The following is a 21,410-nucleotide window of genomic DNA, read 5'->3' as shown; positions in this document are numbered from 1 at the left end:
GTCACAATACGCTTCTTTCCGTGAATTTACGCTTTCAGTTTTTTTCGTTAGTTTTGATCGATAGTCCGTCCAATTGCTGCGAGGCGGTACTAAAAACTTTGTCCATCCAATTGGTCCACGTCCACATTCTCTTATTGGGCCTGCACGCATGTTTCGGCCTGCATGCACGCTTCTGTATCTGTACCTTACCTGATTTTCACACATGTACTCGGAGTAATCCCACCTCGATTGCTTACATGAAAGTCTACCAGTTTATATACCTAGGAAAAGTGCATATCAACAACGAGCCTCTTGAATCAACAAACACAGAATGAGACGAAGGGAAATTGTACAACAAAACGGCAGTCCGGCGCGAAGCTGTTCATTCCGGCGCTCGCCGGGGTGAGGAAGCGAAGGCGCAGCGCGCAGATGCCTGCGACGCAGCCTGTTCCACACGCTGGCCACCTCTACACCATGCACTACATGGACACGAGCGCGGCGGCAGGGTGGCTTGAGGCTCGCGGTGGACCGAATCCAGCGAGGGGAAGGTCGAATCCATCGGCTTGGAGAGAGAGGTGTGGAGGAGCACGCAGGGCAGAGGGCGGAGGAGGATGGAGGCGGAATGCCGAGGTCGGGCTGTGGACTCAGAGTGGAGGAGCCAAGGAGAGGCCCGGGAGCCACCACGGCAGCCACGAGAGCGAGATGGGCCTGGCCATGCTCGGTGGTCGTCAGCCAACTTCGTGTTTCTCTACTGATGATCCCTGACCACCTGCTGCCCGGGGTCGACTACATGCTATTATCTCAGTTTGATTGGTAGTTTCATTCTTGCTTAAGATTAGACCTAGTTGTGTAGATGCAGATGGACACTGGAGGTACAGTGTTGGCACTGACGACTTGGATAAAAATATTTTTGTATGCACTCCGAGTGGGTCAGTCTATATACACTTAAATTTTCACATTCAGTTTCCTTCAGTTAGACGAGAGCAAGGAGATAATGCACTCCTTTTTTCTAAAAAAATATCATAAGGGACATCTTTTGGAAGATGACGAGCCATGTTGGCCGTAGTTGGAGTGAAAGAATTACAACTTTTTTGTGCCAAATAATCAAATATAGCACTGGTTTAGAAAAAAAATTGAAACCATGAGAAATGTTGTTGTTGGATGTTAGTGCGCATCATATATCCTCTTGGTCATGCCGGTCATAACAGTAACAACTTTCTTTAGGCTGGTGATGCTCATAGTGTCAATCATTCTCATTGTGGTGCCTGAGACAAAAACTCCTAAGGTAGTTTGGTAATTTATGATGTTATTACACCGGAGTACATGTAATGACAAACCCGGTAAAGAAGAATAGAACGTAAGTGTGTGCCATATTTTTTTCCCGTTGCAACACACGGGCCCTTTTGCTAGTATATATAATGTGGTTAGAAGGGAAAACATAAATTGGACACGGCATTACTTTTATAAGAGACCTGCGTTTTATACCCCACAGTAGGCATACTAACAAGTTCACACACAAATACAACAGAAAAGGTAAACATTCATATCAAACTCTGGTTCACAGGACACGTTCATATTCATAGCCAACATTCACTATTAACAACTCAAAAGATTCATATATACACAAGCTCAGCATATCTATGCATCCAAATGATTGATAGATCACACGACAATATTCATACATAGTTCACAAAAAGATTCAGATATACACATGTTCAGTATGTTTATGCATCCAAATGATTGAGATCACAGCCAATATGATCCATGGACGAACTTTAATTACCTAGGGTACAAACTGGTAAATGGTGTTCAATCGGAGGTACTTTTTGCTAAAATTAGTTCTTGTACGAGTAAACTTTCGAGTACATAAGAGGCAGCACAGACAATCTGAACTTTGCTTGTAAGTTTATCCTCAAATAGTGGCCTCGTGCTAAGGGAGGTTTGAGCAACTTGGCCACTACTTTCATCCAACTAGTTTACTGGCTCATCTTGGTCCTGTATCTCGCCAAAATTCTACATTGCAGACGAGAAAGGAGGCGGTTGAGAAAATGAACCACCCAAATTTTTTGTGCAGTTCAACTGAAATGGAGCATCCTTGGCGTGCAGACTGATTAAGTGCCAGATGAATATACGCGTCAACCAACTTGTCTGGAATCTTTAGACTCCATGCCATATAGTTCGCTACCATATGTGTCGATAACCAAAAGACACAAGTTGGGACCAAAGACTGGACTGCGTTTTTCTGGGCTATGCACCAAGCAATATTTTTGGCGTTCACTCTCCTAATACTTGGAGTTTGACAATTGGTTGACGCCGGTTGATACTCGAATGAATATAGGCACTTCTTGTCAACATCGATGCTTATTTGAGTGAACTTTGGAGTACATAGCAGCAGCATAAGTACTTGTCCATCTGATCATTTTGTGCAGTTCTACTGAAATCATCCGATGTAATGATTTGCCTGCAAGTTCAGGCTCCAAATTAGTCCTTTATGAAATCGGCAAACAGTAGCACAATACCAAATTACCAATACATATGACAGGCACAATAATCAGGATAAAGACCAATACCAACATGTGTGAGGTAGCATATCAATTACTATTTCCTTTGACTGGAAGCCGAGATAAGCCAAGCGACTGACAGCAAAGGAAGAAAGCAAGCGGAGATTAGCGACTGACGGGAAAGGACGGAAGCTATCGAGGCAATGAAGCACCCAAAGTTTTTGTGTAGTTCCACCATAATCGAGCATCCCTGTTGGCACATATATTGAGAGGGTGAGATTACTATAATAGTGGGACTAGTTGATGAAACATACACTAACAAATAGAAGCACCCTCATTATCTTAATGGGTAAAGTTAGCAACATAGTAGTCTTGCTTAAAGAGAGGTATTAGTTTATTTAATCAGTGCCAATTAGCTCAACTCAACACTCAAAGCATTGTCATTTATCATAGGTTGCAAAACTTTAACGTGCAAAGATAAAGGAGTTTCTCATGACAGTAGCGCGATACAAATAGAGATGACAGCAAACTAATATGGATGAAGGCCTTAGGCCCGTACCAACCTGAGTATTCATGTAGTCCCATAAGAGATGATAAAGCACTCAGTGGAATCACACAATAGTATATATTTTTGTGCACTTCAAATGTATGGTTGAAATCACTCTTGTTTACAAGTGCTGAGATTATATCGAAAGATTATCAAGAACTTCCAGCAGAGTTAAAGCACTGGCTGGGATACAGTTCATTGTATTGTCTTGTGTAGTTCCACTAAAATGTATGATTGGAACAACATGATCCCTGTTTGCACAAGTAGGAACAAGAGGTGAAACCTTCATTAGCTTAGTGAGAAAGGATAGGAAGACATTAGCATATTACTCAAACAGTAGCATCAAATTCATGATGGATAATACGCAAAACATTGCCTCATTGAACCAATGGCAATAAATTGACATGCAAAACAATAACACTATTATGTCATGACACTAATAATATTCCCTCCCTGCTCCACCACATGATTCACCTCCATAGACAAACATACACACGTACATGATTCAGCATAGGGTCCTACTAAAGATTTGTTTAACTCCAACAGGAAAATTAGGCAGTAATAAATTAGTGGTACTTAAGTACTCCTAATTAATTAAGTGAGACAGCAGAAGTGGAAGGGCTCCCTAGAGGATCGTCTCACATGTATGGTAGTTGTTACCGGAGCCCTTGAATGGCCTCGACTGAGGCCTCTGGCTTCAGCAAGATCGCCTTGCCACTGTTTCTTCTTCTTATTCTTCCTCTTCATGCTCTGTTTCTCTTTCTCCTCACCAGTTGGTGAAACCAAGTACATGATTGGTCTTCTAATTCAGAATTGGTTTTGTCAGTGAGGGAGTACAAGTGTACTAGTAAAAAACAACATTATTTTCTCATGGCAGTCGGAAAATAGAGATGAACACATGCATTAAATATCATTCTTACCTAAAGGAAGGTTATGGCGCAAATATGGATGATGAGGATTGGAACACAGATCTCCCTTTGTGCAGTTCCACCAAAATGAACCAACTGTTCCATTCTGACATTCCAGTTAAACAACACAAAAGTCACTTCTTTTAAGAAGAGTTTTGTGCAGTGCACCAAAAGGTCACAACAGCAACCAGGTGAATTGGATATCCCTGTTTGCACAAAAAGGCACAGAGGAAACAGTTAGAGTCTCAAACAATTACAGGTAAAAACATTTGGCTAAACTTGTCATGGCTTATAACAGTGGCATGGCTTCATTTTTACCAGGGACATTAGATTAAGAACAGTGGGTGCACCAGCAGTCCAGCACCATGTATTTAAACAGGGGCATAAAGTGGTGATTCATAGTTTGTTGCCCCTAGAAACAAACATCCAAGAAACATATCTGGGTTGGTCCCATTTTTGTTCACTCTAGCCACCTACTCCTATGTGTGGATAGCAAATCTAGTCCTGGTCATACCACTGTGTACAACGTTACCCCTATATTTCCCTTTTCGACCAAGAGACCGGTTGGATGACCAGTCTGTACTACTTTCACCCCCTTTCCTTCCTGTTTGTACCAAGTCCGATGTACACACTAAATTCCCCCACCCCCACTTTATTTCTTGTTTGAACCAAGTACTCCCTCCGTCCAGAATTACTTGTCATCAAAATGGATGTGTCTAGAACTAAAATACATCTAGATACATCCATTTCAATGACAAGTATTTTCGGACGGAGGGAGTACAAGATTCGACTCCATGAAGTAGCTTTACCTCTAACAATAGAAGAAAAAAATATGTGACGTTGGACCATCCGATCGAGAGGGGCTAAGAGGTAGAAAATGACGCACATGCAGCGAAGTAGCGAGCTGGGGAAGTAGAGCTAAGGCGGTTTCGAACGAAGATATACCTGAAGGTCATCGGGATGTGGATAGGTGGGCGGCGGGAGGCCGGATCCGCCCATAGGCAATGACGAAGGGATCGGAGGACCTCCCACGCCGGTGCTCGGCTAGAGATAACGGTGCGACCGGCAGTGGGTCTCCTCCCTCGCCGTCGACGACGGCCTAAACGCTACCCCTCCTCCCCTTCACCGGCGGAGGGGGATACGTCCGGATCTGTAACCAGCGGTGAGGATAGAAAGCCAATGTTTTTTGAAGGGAGAAAGACAGTGTTACTACCCCTATCTTGTTTAGATCTGGAGAGTATGAGAGTGTGTGAATAGAGCAACCCTAGCAAGCAAGCGCGGAGGCTCCGGCCTATATATACATAGTGGGGTAGTTTTCCTTTTTCACTCCATCAAAACAATCGTTTAAAATTGTGTACTACTACATGCCAGGTCGCGGGTTTTTTTAGTTGTTGATTGTTTTTTGAGATAGCTACCCGCTTGTTCCAAGTGGTGTTACGGTGTGCCAGGTCGCACTTTGTATCGTTCAAGTCTGGTACTACAAGTCCCTCCATTAAATGAACAACCACCCCCTCGTAAAAATTGTGAACAAGCCCACGGCTAAAATTAGCGGAAACGTGGGTTTCCCCAACATGCATTATTATTTATATTTTCTACTCCCTCCATTCCCAAATATAAGTCTTTTTTATTAGCCACACCTAAGACAAGAATTTTTTTATTAGTAGTGAAACCCACATGTCATAGACACAAAAATTGTGTCAAGATTCCCTTAGGCAAGCCAAAGTGTGTCTAACAATTTGAGAAACTCAAGTTAGGAAAGTGTGGCAAGTGTGGGAAAAATAATGTGGCAACATAAGACAAACATCGTCACAATCCAAACAACCCCGTATTTTTTTGTGACATGCATGAAAATTTGGTTAGTTAAATTTATAGTCAAAATTTGGCAAGGTGCATCAAATCAACACATGCAAGTATCAAAAGGAAAGTCACGGCATGCATGCATGCATTGTACTCCCTCCGTTTCCAAATATAAGTCTTTTTAGAGATTGCAACAAGTGACTACATACGAAGCAGAATATGTCTACTCCTACATACAAAGTAGCCCATTTGAAATGTGTAAAAAGACTTATATCGAGTGCAGTGCTTTGATGTGTCACGTCAACTCGTAAAAGACCGAGAAATTTGATTACTACAATGCCCTCTCCCTCGCGGACTGAGCTCCGGTGCCTTAACTGCACCTGCCTTTGGCTGCATGACAGGAGGGCCAACCACTTGTTGGGTCCACCTGTCATAGACGCAAAGGCAGGAGCAGTAAGTAGAAGCTTTCGCTACATGCTATCCCTCCCGCACGAGGTGGACGGACATGCAGCAGTGGATTCGATACTGTAGAAGTAGGAGTAACATCATTGTTCGTCTTCTCGAAGAGGCGAAGAGCCAAGCGCAACCCGAACGTGGCAGTTGCGAACGCTCGCGTGGTGCGGTTCCTTGGAGTACTATCCAGGCTCTTGCATGAGACAAAATTGCTATTGTTTAACAATTAAACTCCATTATCCATTGGTTGATACTCATTCTGCATAGGTCCACGCGCTTAGCACCATTTCCTCCTGGGGTCACCAATGTTTATTTGCTAATTAATAGCATTGCATGCAATGAACTAGCCATTGCAAGTCATTAAAAGCATGCACACCTCTCATCTCTTATTGGTTGATATGTCAAGAAACAAGAAACAAGGTAGAAGTTAATGCACCGCGCCTAAGTGTTTTGGGACTATTTGGTTTTTGTAAGATGACTTACACACCTAGACGGAGGGAGTAGTATAGCCCTGTAAACTGGAAAGGAGTATTTGCCTTTCTAGAGATTTCAACAAGTGACTAGACTACACCGTGTGCAGTACTCCCTCCCTTCCGGTTTATAGGGCTCAAATCTCAAATCTCATGAACCAAGGCATTTTGTGATTGGAGGAATGTATCTCGTACTTTACAAAACTACCCTAATTAAACTCATGCATTAATTACGTAGTTCTCTCCATTTCCTCTCTGCCTTGGTCGCGGTGCACAATATTGAGCACTCCTATATGACTAGCCGCTCTATCTACATGAGGGACATTTCAAAGCATCCGGGCCCGCATGCCATCCACCAAATCACAGCGAGGTGCTACATTCGAGACTCACCTGTCACCCCGGTTTGGCCGTCATGACCCGTCATATCACAAAACCCACACCTTTACCAGCAGTGGTAAGGTGGCCTCCAAGTTGGACTAGATGAAGCAACCATCATTTCACTGGAATGCTCGTTCAAGCCCTTTCTTCCCTTTCTTGAAGAAAACCTCACTCCAGGCTACTCACTTCTGCCCTTTTTCTTCTGTACCGACAAAGGAAAGGTGGGCGAATCAGTTATGCTGCTATATTTTCATTCCAAGAATCTTCTTTTTGCGAAGCACCGACCAATTCTCACATCCTATTCTTTTCCCGTTTTCATTGCGATTGTGTTTTCCTTTCGATTGCTTTTTGTTTGTCAGTTCATTGATGGATCCTGGAGCACTAGGCAAAGAGTTGCCGGCGGACAACCCACTAGAGACAGCGATCTCCAGGAAGCGAGCACCGACCAACGAGTTGACCATGTTGGCGGGCCAACCCATGGAGACGAAGAACTCCAAGAAACAAGCACTCGCCAAAGAGTTGAGGACGTTGGCAGACGAACTCCTCAAAGAAAGTTGGAAGAACAGCAAGGGCCCCATCGTGCCTACCCCAGGAACTCTGATTGCCACCTATGTGAGGCTCAAGACCGAGTTTGAGGAGATAGTCGCCGTTGAGAAGCAGTATTCCCCTGGCAAGGTGATGGCCCCCATCGAGGACGAGGAGATGGCCCCCGGAGGGATTAGATCCCCCAGTGAGCTGCACAAGGTAAAAAAATAATGGCTTATTACCATAGTTGTGGTTTTTTATTATTCGCAATGTGCTTGCTAATATGTTAGGGTTGTGTAGGTGCCGGTGGACGTCCTTGATGATTTTGATGTCATGGCCCGTCCTGTTGGCATCACCCCGGAGATCGATTCCGATGCCGCTGTCCATCCTGTGGACATCGCCCCAGAGATCGATTCTGATGTCGCGGTCAGTCCTGTGGACATCGCCCCAGAAATCGATTCCCATGCCGCTGTCCATGCTGTGGTCATTGCCCGAGAGATCAATGACAAGAAATAGTTGGTCGGGCTAATCCTTCAGGGTAGTTTGCATTGCCCTGTGTTTAATTACCAGAACAATGTGTGTTATCAAACCATCTTAGGGCTAGTGCACTGTCTTGTGTGGGCGGATCTTGCTACTTTTGTTTGATAGTGAAGCATGCGAACCCTCTCCGAGTTATGGAAACAGATGTATCCTCACTAGCTTTTGATGTAATATATGGCATGCTTAGATGTAAGTTTGAACTGTTTATCATATCAGCAGGGCTTGTTTGATGATTCTTGGTGTTAGCAGGCTAGCTACTGTGCGAGCTATAGTACTTGCAAAACACTCACCGAAGAGAAACGTTGGGGCTGATGAGCTCGTGGAAGCTTATACTTATCCGTCGTCGATCGACCAATAGCCCTAGCTCCTAAAATTGTAGGCTTAGGATCGATCAGACAATAGTCGACATACATTCAGGCCTCATTTGGTTCATAGGGCAGGAAAATCATAGAAAAAGTACAGAGAACGTGCAACACAAAATCATAGCAGTGCAGAGACGTACTCCCTCTGTTCCAAAATAGATGACCTAGGTGGGCTAGTTTGGCCGAGTGGATTTCAGTGATATGACGTGGTACAGTGCCGTCCAGTCTTCGCGTGTGGTAGCAGTATTGCGGGTACAGTAAGTTTTCTTGAAGAAGCGGAATTCAACGAAGTCATGATGGTTCCTTCGTCCGAACAACTTACAATGGGAAAGGTTGGGCCTGCAATACGACCGGGGTAGACCAGGATAATTTTGTGCATGGCAGGTGGACCAGGATGCTCGATGTCCCACATGTCGGCGAATGAAAGTATTCTTTCTGATATAGAGGACAAGCAACGAGTATTCATTGTTTATTTTTGATGAAAGCTATTGTCTCCACTGTTACGACGGAGGAGTGTGAAACACGGCAACCCAGTGAACTTGGCATGTGCACCACTCCCTCCTTCCTCATGTAATGCCCAGGTTACATCTTTTTCTCACTTTCTCTCTATCTATTTCCTCTCAAATGTTTTTTACCTTTCTTTTTTTAAGACACAATTGTTTTTATGCCTTTTTTTAGAATTATTTTTTTATACCTAGGAGCACGTGTAGAGACGGGCTCTTGCAGAGCCCACTCCTTGACTTTGTCAATGCCTCTCTCTCCTCCACATAAGGAGTACTACTTGCTATGCATGCATGCGGCGGGCAGCTGGCGTCTTGAGGGGCCAGGGCGGTGAGAGCGGGCTCCGGAAGCGGTCCGGACTCCAGCATGGCCCACCTCACATTATCACCATATATTTCTTGGAGTCCGTGCGTGGTGGGCGGGCGATCTCTTCTCCCTCCCCTGTTTCTCTCTTCTCAGCCGACGCCCGCTGAGCGATTAGATTTCGGCTATCGACGGTTTATTCAATTACAGTCCCACATGTCAGTGAAATTGCAAGACAATGTGTGTCCCCTCTGGTTAGTGGCGTGCGAGCCGGACTGTCGGGGTTGCGACGCGTACGAGTCATAAGTGTGCCACCTTTTCCTTTAGAACTTGCGAAGCGTAACATTTTCGCGCGATCGATCGATAGAAATCCAGAACAAAATGACGAGGGCGGTGCTTTCCCGCTCGTTAGGAGGGCTAGTTCGAGTGATATGACGTGCTACAGTGCCGTCCACTTGCTCCATTTTTATGTAAGCAAGAGTTTACAGTCTTACGCAGGAGGAGTGCAAAACACTGCGGATCTGATTTTGATCGAGGGATAACTGTTCCCTGCCAAATAATGGAGGATTGTTAGCGATTATAACATGATAGTTAGGGCATCTCCAGCGCTGGCCCACAAATTTACACTGGCATCTGTCCGAGGACACTGATGGATGCCATCCGATGCTACCCGCATACCTTTCGACAACTATATGAACCATCCAAATTTGCTTCATCTTCTGTCCTTGAGCTCTTGACAAACCAATGCACTATACGATTGTCCGGCCACTCCACCCCAGAGCTCTCACCAAGCATCGTTCATGCCACCGCGCCACACACTAACCGGTAAGGCAGCGATGGCATCCCGCCGCGCCGAGTTCCTTGCCGCCCACGACCGCACACAAAATGGTAGGGAAGCGATGGCATCCCGCCGTGCCGAGTTCATCGCCGCTCGCGACCTCACAACTATGTGGGAGGAATTTGAAGATGCCAAGGCCGAATGGGCGGTAGAGCAAGAGGCGGCAAAAGCCGCATAGAGGGAGTGGAAAAGTCAGAAAGCACTCAAGAAAAGAGAGGCCCGACGCCGCAAGAAAGAAAAGGACACACGCGCTGCTGCGGAGAGGTCGGCGGAGATCCAAGCACGGTGGGGTGTCGCCGACAAAGCTGGGAAGGAGAACGACGGCGTCTGGCCAGCATGTGAGAAGTAGTAGTACTAGTAGTTAGTGTGTGTGTCTGTGTCTGAGTACGAGCATGTACCAATACTACTAGTTACTACTGTAGTTTTTGGAGCAAATTACCAGTACATTAGCCTAGACTAAATGAAAAAAATTCCTATCCTAAGCATCAAATGGCATCTCTTTCTCTATAGGAATTGAGATGCATGTCATCTCACTTCCTATGATTTTCATATTCCTATCCTATGAACGAAAGGAGGCCTATGTTGGAGTAACTACTGTAGCTAGCAGTACTGCCGGTACAGTAGTTTTCTTCAAGAAGCGGAATTCAACGAAGTCATGATGGTTCCTTCGTCCGAGCAAGTTCAAAGTGGGAAGTGGGCCTGTGATTTGACGGCTCATTAGTCATTGTTACTGCGGTGCGACGACCTGGGTGACTCTCCCTTGGAGTTCTGCGTGCATGACAAGTGGACCAGGATGGTCGACGTCCCACATGTTGGCGAACGGAAGTATTCTTTCCGATATCGAGGAGCAAGGAAACCGCGTGGTATAGTATCACTGCTGATTGGTTCGCAAAAAAATAGTATCACTGTCGATTTATAATTATTTTTTATTTCTGATGAATGCTAGCGTTTCAACTCTTACGACGAAGGGTGCCAAACACGGCACGTGCTGGATGTCCCGCACGTCAGCGAAAGGAGTGGGACATGAACAGCGTGGTAGAGCCTAGCTTAAAAACACAGCATGGTAGAGCGTCTCCACTTCTTCCACTTCTGGGTCGGAGACCACACGTAGTAGTACTTAGTGGTATGAACGATACAAAGTGCGACCTGGAGAGAAAGACACGTCTAGTTGGAAGGTCTCGGGGCATACACGTAAACAAATATAAAAGTTAATATGTGCCTCCAACTAATATAGTAGTAGTAGAGTACTTAGGCACGTACTCCATAACATCACCGTGCATTGCACGTACAACATTTAGTGGTAGTACGTAGTAAGAGACAAATGCCGCCCAAGAGTTCCCTTCTCGACCTACTTTTGGGTGTTTGGTAGAGTGTATGGAGGGTGCATGAGTCCACACTAGTTTAGCACAAATACACTAGAAGCATGCATGAAGAGAGCATGCATGAAGAGGGGTGTTGAGTTGAGCATGCATGAAGAGGGAACAACTATGCTGAGACGAGAACGCAACCAAACACACCCTATATGCCACGCATGTTCATACCATTTGTGCCTTTCTACTTCACTTACTGCGCTACATTACTCAGGTTCGTACGTCCACTCCTGGGTACATGTCCGTCTCGTAGTTCCAGTCCCACGTGTTCTTCATATAGATGGAACGATCCTTGCATAACACGTGCACCTTGATGCTAGATGTCTCGCGTGTTGGCAAAAGGATGAACAAAGCTCACGTAAAAAAATAGAGTGGAAGAACATAGATTCCGGACGACCGAGAAGGAGCAAGGAACCTCGTGGTGGAGCGTCTGCACTCATAATATTTAATATTATTCAGCGATATAAAATTTACCAATCATCTCCACAGTGGACTGGAAGAGTACGAAACACGGCAGCCCAGTGTAGTTACATCATACTAGTACATGGCTAACCCACGCTATCACCATATTTCTTGGCTTCCATGCGACACCTATCTCTAGTAATCCAGCAGCCTGTATCGCTTCTCCCTCCTCGTCTCTATCAAAGTGCGGCGGGCTGGCGTTTCTGCCGTCTATTGAGGTCGGTTAACTATCACATGTTAGCGACATGCCAAGAGCATTCTAAAAAATTCCTTTCACGTTCTGTTTCAAAAAGAAAAAATCCTTTCACGTACGAATTTGCCTGTATGCTTTGAGCAACTTGCATGTCCTATACTGCTCCTGTTTGATACTCTAACTTAGCTAGAGGTTAGACTAACTCATGACTAACCCTGAACTAACTGTAGCCAAAGAGGTGTTTGGGTGACAGGGTTAGATTGACAATAAATGCACTTCATGGAGAGAGAAAAGTGATTTTTCAGTGGTCCCAATGAGAACTATCTCCAGTTAGCACCTCTTGGGTGGGATAGTTTTTTTGGTGGGTTCGGTGCAACTTGCTCCAATTTAAACCCTCATGCTTGGATACTTTAGGGCTATTTGAGCCACAACTAGCTCAAACTAACTCTAACCCATGGATCCAAACAGGGCCTATGGCCAGTCTCGACGCGGAGCAGTCGCGTGCACCGGGAAGCGGCGCTCTCTCGGCCGTCGCGCCACTTCAAAGCCGGCGCCAGTGAGAGGTCGCCTCCGCTCTGGCCGGGCATTAATGCGGCACTGACGCTCCAGGGCGACGCTGACCGTTTCACGCGGGAAGCGCGCGCTGGCAAGGGAGTATAGGTTTTGAACCGTTTCAGGTGTAGTACTGGTAGTTTGCAAAACTACTCAATTATTGCACTCAGTTTCCTAAGAAATTGTGGTAAAAAACGTTACTCCACAGCCCGCTTCCCTTCTCCTTCCTCTTCCACCGCCCGCGCACGTCCGCGGGAAGCGACCGGTCAACCCTTATATAGGAGTGCTAGCACAAAAAGATGCATGCATGACCACTAAAATTTCCATATTAAAGCGCCGCTCCGGCGGGAGTATGGCGTATGTTGTTACCTTCGGCCGGCCCATGGCTACCGGGCGACGGCGACCAGAGAAGAGGCGGCGGGAGGGGAATGAATGCAGCTACTGTTTGGGTTCGCCTTCCGGCTTAAATAAATGCGCAGCATCACGTGTACCCGCGGGTGCACAAATTGTAACATACGTGTCTGCTTAAGTGGGCGTCACGTAACTGGTGTGTGTGTGAGAGAGATTCTGAGAGACAGAGTGCGTGTGTGCGACTCTACTCTTCGGACATGTACTCAACCTTTTGCATCGGGATATAAGTATAATGGTATTTACTTTAGCTAGTGATTTACGTGGCCATGTTAACGTGGTTGTGTCAAAAAAATGTCACTTCCTGCTCGTGATTTGCGTTATATAATTACAAGCAAGATTCTCGTGCATTGCAGGGAACATCAATATGCATTTTTTTACAAAACACCTGTTGTGATTGACCCATGCAGGAGTAATCCCATGTGTAAAAACTAATGATATCTCGAGAATTTTATCGGAAAACTGGTATCTCGAGAATGTCATCGAAAAAATGAAAGATGAGAGATAAGGCGAGGAGGAGTGGAGCGTGGTGGTGACTGGTGGTCGGAATGGGCGGAGGCATGGGGATGGACGGCGCCGGCAGGCGGCAGCGGCCACCATGCATGCTAGATTGTTCCAGAGACTTATTCCTTTTTTAATTGCTGAGCAATGAGGTTGCGGGAGATAATGATGTGGAGAGAGGTGCGGGTATCTTTTGTAAAATTATCATAGTTTTGTTTCTATCCTCAGATATAGATCATACGGTCTGTATTACAAGATGGCAGGCACACCATCACCGCCAACTCTTTTTTTATAAGGGTACAGATGATAAGTTTGCTGACTACTAAAGTAAAGTGGAATTTGTCCATGTTATGCAAGTAAATAAAGGTGATTGTTTATCATACGGGTAAGGTTGGATGAAGGGTGGTAGGAACAAATGCTACGCCTAGATCATGTGTGTGTGAGATGGAGTCTTAGTGTGTGTGTGTGTGAGAGAGAGAGAGAGGAGAGAGAGAGATGGAGTCTTAGTTTGTGTGTGTGTGAGAGAGAGAGAGATGGAGTCTTAGTGTGTGTGTGGGGGGGTGTGCATGCGTGCGTGCGTGTGTGTGTGCGTGTGTTTGTGTGTGTGAGAGAGAGAGAGAGATGGTGTCTTAGTGTGTGTGGGGGGGGGTGCGTGTGTGTGTGTGCGTGTGTGTGTGTCGCGGGGTCCTCTGTGGCGGATGTAATTTAAGTGTGCATGGCTTCATCATAGAGAGGTGATGTGTATGGCAGAGGCCACCAACGATGGGGTGCGAGAGAGAAAATGCCCGTAGAGAGGGAAGAGAAGGTGTGTGCGCGTGAGAGGAGTCGACATCGAGAGAACGTGTTTGTTCGAGAGACACCGAGGAAGACTACTATATATCGATGGTGCATGTAGGCGGGAATTAAACAAAGGGATGGTCTTATTGGTTTCGGGGATATAGGGGAAGAGTGAGAGGCGGGGGGGGGGTAGCTAGAAGGAGATTGTTAAGTGTGAGTGTGTGTTTTACCCATCCAGGCGGAAGTTATGTGCACAAAAGAGGAGAACGATTCGATGTGGCGTTAGGATTGAGGGTAATTAACTACGTATGGAGACATAGAGACCTTGAACGTGCATGTGTGAGAGGTATACATGTATACGTGGGATGTGTGTGTGTGCGCGCGCGCATGATCGAGATAAAAGAAAGAAGACATAAGTCATAAGATCAACGACATGGGAGAGACGGATCGGTATGACAATATGCATGCATGTGAGAATGCAGGGAAGAAGGCCCGACAATTGAGCATGTGTTTTTGTCTTTAAGAGATAGTGGCGTGGGCTGGAGCATGCATCTATGGCGAGCAGAGGGAGTGAGGCGCAACGATTGTGCAAAAGAGACCAACCTATAAATGCATATGTATGGAGAGACATATATAGTGTGGGTGATAGGAAGCAAGACTCCGTGCGAGAAAGAAATGTTGACGGAGAAACTACAGATAGATACAGAGATGGAGATGCTAGCTAGAGGGACATCCGCTAGTTTGGGTGTTGGAGATGACCGTCGGGTGGTTCAAAGGGTGAAGTTATATATGTGTGTGAGAGGGCACTTGACTGCATGTAGAGAGAAACATATGTAGTGTGCGTGATAGGAATCAAGAGTGAGGGCGAGAAAGAAGGTTGATGGAGAAACAGATAAATAGAAAGATAAAGATGCTAGCTAGTGTGCGTTAGAGATAGGAGTCGAGTGGATCAGAAGGCTGGGTTATGTGTGTGGGTGTGAGAGAGATAGAGAGAGGGTGCATGTGAGTCACATACAAACAGATATCAGAGAGAAATGAGATCCAGAGAGACGGAGTTTTGTGTCTGCGAGAGAGAAAGATATTTCACAACGAGAGTGATAGCTAGAGAGACATACGAGGGAACGCAAGATATCTCTAGGGAGAGAGGGTGTGTGTGAGCGACATACAAGAGAACAATGGAGAAATATGAGACCCTGGGAGACAGAGTTTGTGTTTGTGTGTGAGAAAGAGATATTGAAGAGGAAGAGTCGTAGGTTCTCATATCTAAGGAGCGAAAGACATCTCTGTATGAGGGGTGTGCGAGTGGCACACATGGGAATAGTAGAGAGAAATGAGACCCCGGGAGACAAAGTTTTGTGTTTGTGTGAGAGAAAGAGATTCCACATGGAGAATCATAGTTAGAGACACATAGCAGGGAGCGAGATATACTTAGAGAGAGATAGAGTGATGAAGGTCGAGGGAGAGAGTACCGTCAGTGTGTTACGAAGATAAAAGATCATTGTCGACATACAGGTAGCACGAGAGATACCTGAGAGACGATGAACGCGTATAGGTCCAGAGAGATAGTCCTATATAAGCATGAGTGATAGCTATATGAGACGAATATCTGGATTAAAGGGGATTCAAATATTTAAACTGGAGATCACGACATCGATAATATCATAACGCAAATTGGTGTATCAAACATGCATATTCATTTGAATTTGGGCACACGTGTAATGTTATATAGTTTATCAATATTGGTGATCCATAGATTCTTCAATTACAAACAATGCATGGTTTATATGCAATTAATGTCTAAACGGGATTACACTATATGTTGCGTGTGTGAAACACATTATACATGTTTGAGAAGTAAAAAAACCCGCATGAAACACACATTAATTGGAGACAGTTAGCGAGGAATGCATACATTGGATTTCAACATAAAGTGGTTTCAAATATTTGAAAATCCAAATTGATGGATACAACCTTATGAATCTGAGATCATGCCATTTGTAAACCATATTTATGTATAAATGGTGTTGTGCTTTTGAAAGTATATATAAAAAATGATGTATATAGAATGTAATTCCAATTGAAAATGGATCCCGCCCGAAAAAAATAGAATACAAACGGGATTCGAATTGAGTTGGCACGGTAAACGTGCACTCTGCAAAATTTGAACGAAGCGGGGAAAGTCGCAGTAACCGCCCGAAACCAAAATCTGCGAGATGGAAATCACTACTGCCTATCCCTGCCACGCAAAGCCTATCTGCTGGATTTCTATAGGTTTCGATAGGGGTAGGTTTGTAATTTCACCCAAACGTGACGTAACCGCCTCTCACCCGGATTCATACACGGTGGGCGCCAAAACACAGTGTGTCCTCGGCCGAAATCGACTCCCTCCCCGATTCATATTCATACACGGTGGGCGCCAAAAACAAACTCTCGTCGGCAAATATTCGGTGTATGCGAGATTACCGTCCTATCCCCAACCGACTAATGTTGCTGTGATGTAGTAGAAATTTGAAACGGGGGCTAAGTTTGTAAATTTCCTCGCATTTGAGACAAGCGCGCCCTGAATACATGGTTCCCCCTTCCTCTCTACCTCCCTTTTCCCCATTCGTACTCCGTGGGCGCCAAAACACCCTCTCCACCCCACCCTCCTCCGTCCGCCGCCGTCCGCCACCCCATCCACCGCCGTCCTCCTCCACCATGCCGGAGCTGATACCCCGACGCCGCCGTCCATTACAAGAGATCGACCTCTCTCATCCACGGCTTCGGACCGGGATCCTTGCATCCCGTCCTCTCGCTTCATCCCCGCCGTCGTCCACCTTGCCGGCGCCGCTCCTACGACCGTCTCGTCCACCGCGCCCCGCCGCCACCGTCTACCCTCCTAGATCTGCTTCCACGCCGCCGACAGCCATCGCTACCGCAGCACCGTCAAATTCTCAGCAGATGCGTACACGGCGCCGCACCAGAGGCGGTACTCTTTCGTATCTGCTCAACTTATTTATCGCAGCAAGAAAATAGATCGCCACTGCTTTACTCTGATTTCTTGTCTTGGTTGCGAAGTTGCCTTTGTCCGGTTTGCACCTTCAGATCCGCCATGGCACGCTCAACACTATACTCCCAATGCTTATGGTTTTCCCCTTTTATATTCCACACTAGTTAAATCACAGTAGACTAAATTTCAAAATTGGGTCAGTCGATTTTTCAGAGCTCGCCGGAGTTCGCCGGTGCGATCGAAGGGGCTCGGGTGGTTGTGGGGCCTCGCCGAACGAAGAAAACTCGACGCGGGTGGGGGTTGGGGCGGGGGTGGGGGTGGGGTGGCGGAGGAACACAGGCGGTGGGGGCCGGTGGTCCGGCCGGCGGCCCGTGCGGTGTTCTGTATGGGAAGAATCAGAGACGAGGAAGAAGAAGGGTTAGGAGACGTAGGATCTTCATCCAACCGCCTGAAATGGTCGAGAGACAGCTGGGAGTTGCATTCTTAATGCGCTCTGGTTCATCATGTGTGGGCACTGCGCAACCAACATTTTATTATCCAAAATCTGCTTGCTCTTCTTTACCATGTTCCTCTTCCGTTCTTCTTTAATATGTACTCTCTCCGTTCCTAAATACAAGTCTTTGTATAGATTCCACCATGGACTACATATGGAGCAAAATGAGTGAATCTACACTCTAAAATGTATCTGGATACATCTGTATGTGATCCATAGTGGAAATCTCTACCAAGACTTATATTTTGGAACGGAGGGAGTATGATAGTAGTACAGTATGTTCCTTGTACTGAAGATGAGCAGGGACATTTGCAGTGTAGAGGTCTATACGGTCGGTTGTGATGGACACTTTGAGCCTCTTTGATTCGTAGGATCTTGTAAACATAGGAATAGGATTTGTAGTGGCCTGCCCACTTGAATCCTATAAGAATAGCAAGGAAATGCGGGGAGCTGTGTCGCCTTTGAGAGTTACACTGATATTAACAGTACCGCACCTTCACTTGAAGAGAGCTGGTATCCGAAGCCTTTCTAGCCGTACCGGCAATACTAGCACATATATTCCAGCAAGTTCCACTTTGCTGATTTTACTCTGATGCTTAAGGTTTTCCCGTTATATCTACACTATGATCTGTGTAGCTGCTTTGTGTCGCACTAGCAGCAGTCCACTCTTGAAGCTAAACACTGCAATGACTTACAAAATTGGCACCAAGGCATTGAGTGCCATTCTGGATGCAATGAAACTCATACGCTCCCCACCTGTTGATTCTTGTTCAGAATATGATCCTAATGACTATTCTAACCTCGAGGAGTCAAAGGCAGATGGCCTGTCCTGTTCACCCATCAAGGTGCCTGTTCTAATTTGGCAATGTTTTATTGATTGCGGGTATCTTGCATATGTTGTCTTGCATTTCTTCTACTTTGTTGCACCGCCATCTGCTTAGTTTACTCATCATATATGTCGAGATGCCATGCCCATCCATTATCAATACATATTCCATCTGTCATCATACCATGTTTTTCCACTCAAATGTTGTTCTTGTGCATCAGACATCAAAAAGGAAGAGGGTGATTGCCGAACCTGAAGGAGCACCAGCAAAGTCCTTGAAAAACGTGGTGGTGCCGGAGAAATCAGACAGCACCCCACTTATATTGGCTGTACAACCAGTGACACAAAACGTAGGACCGACTCCAGCAGACTGTACCCATACTTCACTGGCCACACCACTAGCCCCACCACACAGGACCTGCACTCCAGCAAAAGGTATACCGATTTCATTTGCCATAGCACCAGCTGTACCACAGAAAAATCCCACTCCAGCAAAAAGTACAGCAAGTCCACCGGCCGAAGACCTATCCCAACTGCAGAGACGGCCAATTCCTGCAGATTGGAACCCCATTCCATTTATTCCCAGTTTAAAAGACAATGCTTTCAATGTTGTTAGGGACTACGTGCATATATTCCCATCATGGGAAGATTATTGTGAAGACAAACACCATTTTCACATCTTCCTGTCCAACTTACGTGTAAGTGCTATTATTCATGGTTATTATTTTCCTGTTTTCTGCTGATTGAACACATCAATGATTTACATTACATTGTTGTAACTAGGCGAGGGTCAATCTGGATAGTCATGACGAGCAAAGCTTGCTTGTGCTTTTCAAGGAAGCATTGCAGCAGTATCGGTGTTACCTGAGGAAATCACACTTTGATGGCAAGTCTATAAACGAATTTCCGGTGAAGTCTCCTGTGCTAAATTTAGAAGACATTGAATGGAAAAACCTTGTTATGCACTGGTCTCGTTCCCAGGATGAGGTACTGTCTATGAAATCACATGACAATTTGAACTTCTACTTTTCCGCATGTGCCTTACGGATCTTTTTTGCAGGAAATCTGCTCGAAGAAGAATTCCGGTTTGACAAGAACGACAGGATATCGCAAATATGCTGCCCGCTGCTTTGCTCTTGTTAGTACCTGTTGTCCTGTATCACTGTACTTGCATACATACCTGGTTCATTATGTGACAGCAGTATGCATGATAGCTTGCTTATCAATTGTTCGCTCCAAATTATCTGATCTGTATGAATGGTTACATTAGTGTAGAATATATCCAATGCCAATGTTTTTTAGCTCTGCATTGTTCTTGTAAGTACATGCTGTCCTTTATCAGTGTACTTATAATGACAGGTAGTTGTTCATGTACCATCACTCTGCAGCTTATTTTCCTTTGCCCTCCATTTTCTACACATCAGATCTATATTTACTCTTACCATAAGGTTGGTACTGAAGAAGTTTAGCTGTGCATTGCTCTTGGCTGTACCTTTTGCCTGTATCGCTGCACTTACATTTATAGCTACTTGGTTATGTAGCATCACTCTTCATCTTATCTTAAATATTCTCCATTTTTTCGTATATTATCACATCTATATTTACTCTTAACAAAATGTAGAATAAAGGCAATGCTTTTGAAGAAGATTCTGTGGTAAACTTCTTGAATTGCCCCCCCCCCATCAGCATGGACAAGGCCTTTATAGAGCCTGTCTTCACCAATAATGTAAGTTTGTCCATCTCAAGCCTTCAAACTTTGTTGTATATATTTGGTTAGGCATGACTGCAACAGCTGTTTATTTTTGGTGTTTGCATCAAATTGCTTGTTTAAAGTTTATTATGTAGTTCATAAACAAAAGTTTGTCCTTTCTCAATTTAAGTTTTCAGTTGTACAACCAAGTTCCTTCTTCATACCATGTAAATTAAACTATACAGAGCAAGTGATCTTCTTTTGCACTGCATGTATGCTTCTGTTCTTCATCCGTAATCCAGTGGTGTGGTGAACCTACCCACTACAGCACAATGTCATATTCTGCAATGTCTTAACTATGAACAATGTCATATCATTCTACTATTATTTAAACCGTCTCTTTATTTGCCAATCTGAAATGGTATAAATTGACAGCACACTAACCATTGATACTTATGAGTTCTTGATCTGTAATCCAGTGGTGTCGTGAAGCTGCCAACTCCTTCACAATGTCATTTCCTGCCATGTCTTGACCTGAACAATACCATATTGTGTTAATGCAATTTTAAACTGTGTCACTTTATTCGTCAGTAAGAAATGTGATGAATTGTCAGCACTGATACTTTTATGTGCAAAACCTGTCATCTGTCTGCTTGTTTATCTTTCAGAGTGAGGAAGATATAAGTGTTGAACAAGCGCAGTCTCATCATCTTGCTCAGCTGCTTGCGCTGCAGCTCCCCAGCAGGGCTAACCTTTCTTGAACTCTATTGAAGTGCTGTCGGTTTTGTATATTATTTTGTCGGCGTGTTTATTTGCACTGGTGGCGATCTTTGATGCCCAGTGTATGTAATCTGCTGTCTGCTTGTGCTTTATTATCATAGTGGCGAACTTTGATGCCCAGTGGATGTAATATGCCGTAATTTCTTTATTGTATAGTCTAGGTTTTTTCTTATTCACGATGCTGCAGTTATTTTACTGTATATATATATCCTGTCTTCGCAGTAAACCGGCCAAACCGTAAAATTACGGTACATAATCGGGCCGTCA

Source organism: Triticum aestivum, chromosome 5A, assembly GCF_018294505.1.
Source record: "Triticum aestivum cultivar Chinese Spring chromosome 5A, IWGSC CS RefSeq v2.1, whole genome shotgun sequence".
Taxonomy (NCBI): domain Eukaryota; kingdom Viridiplantae; phylum Streptophyta; class Magnoliopsida; order Poales; family Poaceae; genus Triticum; species Triticum aestivum.
The sequence above is the reverse complement of the archived record's forward strand: the minus strand, read 5'-3'. Positions refer to the sequence as shown.